Raw genomic sequence first — 6,979 nt, 5'->3', positions numbered from 1 at the left:
TTTCCCTTTTTCCTCCTTGTTAATTGAATTTCTAGCTCTGATTCAAGAGGCAGAAACAGAAAATAGTATTCAAAAGGGAATGTCAGAGAATGACACCGATCTCTGAAAAAAAAAAAAAGTCTTTGAGTCATTACAAACACGGATGTATCAATCTTCACTCTTTCCTTGAGCTGTTTCACTCATTTGCAGGTGAGGAAGTGGAGAGGAGGGCCAAGGGCCAACCTTTTCAAAGGGCCTTCTCTGGGAATTACTTTTGTATGCACATAAATTTCCACAATAAGTACCTTCTGGAGTTTGCATACAACTGAATTGCTCTTTCAAGCTTCCTGTCCAATGTTCTAACTTGAGTTGTGCTACCAGAAAATCAGGTGTATTTCAATTGCTCAGGTGTATCTCAATTGCTAAGTCAAACTTGGCTTTTTTTTGTAAACCAGAACTTACTAACTAGAGCCTCTAAATATATCCCTCCCCTTTTGTTCCCCTTTAAATTACCAAAGTCACTGGTCCTAGGCCCCCTTGGAGCTGTGGCAGGCAGAAGCTGTTTGAAATTTAAGATGCAATACATGCAGTCACATGTATAAAATGAACTTTTTCTTTGACCCTAAAACTAAGGTCAAATCTGTTTTCTCTCTTTGTGATGCAAGTGTTTTGAAAACTAGTTCTACTTCTTTCTGTCTGAGTCTTCTAGTCCTGGGGGAATGACAAGGCATTGGGACAGGGAATTAATCGCCTCTTCCAATTAACTGTTAGCTGTGCAGGGTCATCACTTCTCTCAGATTTCATAGAGACTCCTTCAAGGGAAGGGTTGAAGATCTGGGCAAGAATGAATGGCGAAGACCAGACTAACCACTTGTCTCCAGAGAGGACTTGAGTAGATAATAACTGCGACTCAGGACAATATAGAGCTCACCTTTACATAGGATTTACAACGTACTTCCAATGTGTTTCATTTCACTGAAATATTACAATTGTCTCATGAGGTAGGTATTGACCATGGTCCACAACCCAGAGGTTGTGTTGCTTGCCCCAGATCACAGTTTACATCGTACCTGGGTCTGAGTGCTGTGATGTGTGCACTGAGGCCTCCCTCTCCCCTCACACTTGTTCACCCTCATTCACACCTTGTCCAGCTCTAATGGAATGTCTTATACTGCAGTCATGGGGTGTCTTTTTCCAAGGCTTACTGACCAGTTAAACGATTCTGTTAATTAGCCAACATTTGGTCTTGGTGTCCTCCTACCTGTCCTGAGGCTCCTTTCCTGAGATCCTTGCCGCCTGCTGTCCCCTCTCCCTTTCTCCAAGGACTCCCTGAGGCAACACTGCACCCAGGCCTGGTGTTACCTCCTGGATAACCAGTCCACTTTGAACCTTGACCTTTTTTCTCACAAACTCACTCTGCCCCCATCTTTCCAAGTCCTCTTAGGGAGCCAATGTTTACCAAGAGACTAAGAGCTGGCAATGGCATACTATTCTAATACCCCAAACCCCTCAGGACTACTTACTATCTGTGTAAGTTTGGGCGAACAATTGAGTCCCTCTAAGCTTCACTTTTAAAATGGAGATAACAATTCTTTGCCTGTGAGGATCACTTTCAGAATGTTATATCTGTCAACTGAATTCCTTTTCTCCCCATAAACCTGTCTTTTTCTCCTAAAGCAAATTTCAAGGCACAACCCTCTCCTAGATTACTGCAGCAGCCTCTGCCTCTAGACCTGGTCTTCAGCATACATTCTCCCTGGCCAAAGGGATCTTTCCAGAGTATAAGTACTTCCTACCTAAAACCTCCAGAAGCGCCCCCCCCCCCCCCCCCCCCCCCCCCCCGTTTGCTCAGGGCTTCAGAGTCAAGTCCGGACTCCCTGGTGTGGCTCACAAGCCTTGCATGCTCTGCCTTTGTTGGCCTCATCAGTGTTTCCAATGCTCTCCTTCACCCCTAGGGCATTGAACAGGCTGTTCTACAACACACTCTCCCCATTCATTCTTTTCATTCTATTCATTCTCTAGTTTAAGCAAAATTTCCTCCAGGAAGTCTTCCTGAATTGAGTCAGATGCCTTCCTCTGTGCCCTCTCCTGTCTTCTTCCCATCCTAGCACCTAGGACACACTGCCTGGCTGCTCACCCCTTGCTTGCCTGTAGCTCACTGGGGCCTGAACCACGTTGGTCCCAGCCCCTAATCCTGACTCAGAAAAAGCAAGAAAAGCAAGAAAGGAATGAATGAATATTCTTGGTGCCTTTCCTGATACACATAGAGTGCTCAATTATTTTTAAGTATGTTACTGTTACTTGAAAAATATTCCCATTTCAAAATCCCCTCAACCTTTAATGCCTTATTCCAAATAGAAGAGTAACTTTAGAATATTAAGTCTCACCAATGAATGCAATATTTTTATCAAAAGGGAAAGTGGGGACTCAATAATATAATAATAATTATTATTATATAAAATAAATTAGCATTAATACTTCTATGGCATATTCATATAAATATCTGAATTTATTCTTATGATACTCCTATAAACTGGTTTGGACTCATATTTTACAGGGTATCTTAATTATAATTCAGCAATTGCAAATGGCAGACACCATCCTAAATTAGTTTAAGCCAAGGGGAAGAAGAGAGAGAATTTGTTATAACGGGAATGTCTCATGGAACCCAAGGCATGCAGTCTATTGTTGGGAAGGGACCGGAGCTGGAAATTGCAAAGCCTTTAGAAACCCAGGGTACCTGGGGTACTGTTTCTGCTTCTTTCTACACACACAACTCATTCTTGTCTCTCTTTGTAATGGCTCTTTCTGTTACTCAGTTTATTGATGAGGAGAGGGGCTGGGAGGTTAGGGAAGTAACCAGAGAAAAGAGTTCTCCTGTAGAGAAGTTAAGGGACTTGTCTAAGATCAAACAACAGCCAGGTGGAGCCAAGATGAGAGTGGAAATTAGATGCTAGCTTTGCCCAGAGGTCATACTTTATAATCAAGAATTAGAATTATTAGAGATTAGGCAGCATTATGATATGTGGACCAAAATATGCATTCTACAGGGCCTGCGGAGAACTGAGTCTACATACTAAAAGCCCATTTACAGAAATGGCCTATTGGCAGTTTGGCAGGAGGAACATCCAGAGCTCTATGGAAACCTTTTGCCAGAGCTTAAAATTAAATTAAAACAACCTTGTATTAAATCTTAAACAAGAGAGTTCAAAAACAATTAAGTTTATAAAACAATCATGTTTAGTACTCAATGATAATTTCAAAAATACATTTTGTAATTTTGAAATTCATTTAATTTCAGTAGACGTGGTTTTTAATATGATCCTACTGGTTTGAATGTTTCTTTAAATAATTCTGTAGACTCTTAAGAGGCAGAAGAGATAAAGCAAGTAGGGGCAAGGACACAAGTCCTGCCATTGAATTTCCCTTTTGCTCTGGGTCTCGCATGCCCATACCTGGGAGTCCTCTTGTCCCTCTTGGAAACCCTGCTGTTCTTCCGCGCAACAGTGCAGCCTCATTCGAAAAATTTCTGGGATAGCCCTGTGGAAGAGTAAAGCCCAGAGCAGCAGTTCTCAAACTTAAATAAATAGACAAGAATACCTGGGGTGCTTTTTAGAAATACAGACTCTCAGAGACAAATCCACGGAGTCTGTAATTCACCCAGGTAGCCCAGCTGGTTCCGATGCAGGGGCTCCTCCAGTCCACTGTGGCAGGAGCCATCCATCCAAGGTTACCTGCTTCAGAGCTGGAATTAAGACCCAGGTTTCCTAATGTCCAGCTCAGTGCTCTTCTCACCATATTCCCCCGACTCTTCAACTCCCCAGTGTTAAAATACAAACTTCACTATTATAAAAACAACATAGAATCAATCAATAAGGAATGAGTAAATGAAATGTGGTGAATGCATACACTGAATTACGGTATTATGTAGCTTTAAAAAGAGAGGAAATTCTGACACACATTATAACACAGATGAAACTTGAGGACATTTATGCTCAGTGAACTAAGCCAGTCACAAAAAAAGACAAATACTGCTTTATTCCACTTATTTGCGATACTTAGAGTAGTGAGAAGCATAGAGACAAGATAGAATGGTGGTTGATAGGGACTGGAGGAGAGTGGTGAATTGAGAGTTAGTGTTTAATAGGTACAAAGTTTTATTTGGGGAAGATGCAAAAGTTATGGAGATGGATGATGGTGATGGTTATACAACGATGTGAATGGACTTATTGCCACAGAGCTACATGTATACCGAAATTTGGCTAAAATCGTAAAATTTTATGTGTATTTTATTACAATTAAAAAAAGGAATCAATTTTTTTCTGTACTTTAAGCTGATTTCATTTACCATGTTATGGAGGGGAAGACTCATTTACAAATCATCTGGTTTCCGGATGTGGGCTCTGGACATTAGGTTGATACAGCTGGTTTAACTGTATGCCTTCAGCCACCCCCAGAATGGTCCTGTCTTGCGGTCACTCCCATGGTGCCGCCTTTTGTTGCTACTGTTAAGTTCTGCGCCAGCACCTGTTCATGCCCCAGCCTAACATCTGGTAAGGGGTGACAGAGACAACCGTGCTCTGTCGGGCTTGAGGTGCTCTTGTCATGGAGGCTCACCCCATAGGGAAAAGAGAGCAGAAGGAAATGAAGGAAGGGAAAGAGGAGGATGGAAAGAAACTGGAGCAGTGAAAGTGGCCCTGAGCCCATAAGAAATGAAAGCCAGTAAGGGTTAAGATTGAGGACTTGAAGAAGGCACCACCCTGGGAGTCCACATCTACCACAACAAAGACCAAAAGGTTTGGCACAAGGAGCCCAAGAGGCAGGACAGCTACCTAAGGCTGTTGGTCAAGCTATACAGATTTCTGGCCAGGCGAACCAACTCCATCTTCAACCGAGTGGTGCTGAAGAGGTTGCTCACGAGTCGCACCAACCGGCCGCCTCTGTCCCTTTCCTGGATGGTCCTGAAGATGAAGCTTTCTGGCCGGGAGGGCAAAACCAGTGTGGTTGTTGGGACTATAACCAATGACGTGCATGTCCAGGAGGTGTCCAAACTGAAGGTGTGTGCACTCCCTGTGAGCAGCCACACCTGGAGCCATATCCTCAAGGCTGGGGGCAAGATCTTCACCTTCGACCAGCTGGCCCTAAACTCCCCCAAGGGCCGTGGCACCGTCCTGCTTTCTGGTCCTTGCAAGAGCAGAGCAGTGTACAGGCATTTCAACAAGGCCCCAGGAACCCCTCACAGCCACACCAAACCCTAGTTAAGTTCAAGCATGCAAGAGGCCATGGGCCAGCTCAGGCTACAAAAGTAACCCCAGATCCTACCTTGTTATTAAAAAGATTGTGGATGCTGGAGGGAAAAGATAAAAAACTTTATTGTGGCTCATTTTCTAGAACAATTATAGCATTGCAAGGTCCTAGAAATATGGACAGACCCATTTGAAGACAGTGTAGCACAGAATGGAAATAACCGGAAACCAGGCTTCCTCCTGATGTCAGAATGTTCCATCACCGAGACATTATAAGAAAGAGCAACACCACAAGCAGGCCAACAATCCACACTTTAAGTTCTAGGTCGTAGCTGGGAACCCAAATTTTATGCTTAGTCGGAAAAGGGGGCAGGAATTGCCGTGAGCAAGAAAGGAGAGTGAGGAAAGAGCAAAAAAGAAACGAGAGGTCAGTGCTAGCTTCCAAAACTGACAGTGTGATGGGTTTTCTTTCTCTGCTCTGAGAAGTTTATCTGGTGGTTGTAAGTTCATGGTGTTGGGCAAATTTCCCAACGTTTGGGGAAGTTACTCATGAGGAAGAAGCCAGCTCCAGACAGCTCGTTGGGAAATGTGGGGAGTCAGTGCCTGGGTGGTTTTCATACTAATCCAGGATTTATTAAAAAACTCAGAAAGCAAGCAGCAGAGAGGGTTTCTTAAAACGAGACTTTTTATAATGAGAGTCATTGGCATTTTGATAGAAAGGAAAGTTTCTCTGGTCTGAAGGGGATGGCAGACCCCAGGAGGCTGGGGAGAGGTGGGATGACTTTTGCGAGTGCCCTGGCAGCCCCGAGGAACTCCCACAGTGGCAGAATCATTCCTTTCTGAGCCCCCTCCCTAACAGGGAACAAAGTTTTCAATGGCAGTTGGGAGGAATTGGACGGGATGATCTAATAGAGCTAACTTTTTCCTCTCAAAATGGTATGATGTGGCATCAGCATCTCTGCCAGATTCTGATGCTACTCGGGAGAAGTGAAACGCAGGTGGACTGCATTTATAACATCGACTTCTTCCAAAGTTGTATGGGAATTAAATCATTTTCGATTTACAAAAATAGTTAAAGGAGCCGTACTTGAAATCTTTTGTAAATATAAATATGCTTCTGGAAAGGTGAGTAAACACTTTGGAAAATAATTTTGCTCATAGCTCTGAATTTTTACTTGTGTTCTTTGCTGCTGGAACGTTTAGGATGCTATGATGTTGTAGTTTAGAATAGATTAATCATCTGTCACTACCCATCTCCGTTTCCCAGAATGTTATATCAAACAGATTAGCTTAGTGTGAAAGAAATCAATAATTTTACAGATTCCTTGGGACTTTATAATACTTCACCAAACTTTTCTTTAACCCCCCCCAAATATATATATAAATTTTTAAATTTCCAAACACACTGGAAGACCACATCATCTGGCCCTTGAACACAGCTTAGGCTGAAGTTTTAATGAAGGGCACATGTGGATGCTCATTTTCACCGGCCAACTGAATCTACATACCTTGTAGGGTGTGATTCAGAAAGTCTGCCCAGGCAGCAGCGACAAGCCCTGAGGAGGGATAGGGTTAATGAATTCCACAGGGACTCAGCGCAGAGAGACCTGGAATGGTGTAGGGTAGCTTTATAGAGGTGGTGACTTTCAAGCTAGACGAGGGGAGGTCAGGATTTGGATTGTCAGGGTCAAGTAGAAAGCATTGCATACCAGAAGGAACAGAGGAGTGACTGCTCAGAGATGTGAGGATGGAGG

The 6,979-nt window shown here is 43.3% G+C and overlaps 1 pseudogene; it reads left to right on the top strand.

Moving 5' to 3' along the window:
* The first annotated feature begins 4,462 nt into the window (after positions 1-4,462).
* LOC136322498 (large ribosomal subunit protein eL18 pseudogene) lies at positions 4,463-5,237 on the top strand (annotated as a pseudogene).
* Positions 5,238-6,979: the final 1,742 nt, after the last annotated feature.

Source organism: Saccopteryx bilineata, chromosome 2, assembly GCF_036850765.1.
Source record: "Saccopteryx bilineata isolate mSacBil1 chromosome 2, mSacBil1_pri_phased_curated, whole genome shotgun sequence".
In the NCBI taxonomy this organism is placed as follows: domain Eukaryota; kingdom Metazoa; phylum Chordata; class Mammalia; order Chiroptera; family Emballonuridae; genus Saccopteryx; species Saccopteryx bilineata.
The sequence above is the reverse complement of the archived record's forward strand: the minus strand, read 5'-3'. Positions and strand labels throughout refer to the sequence as shown.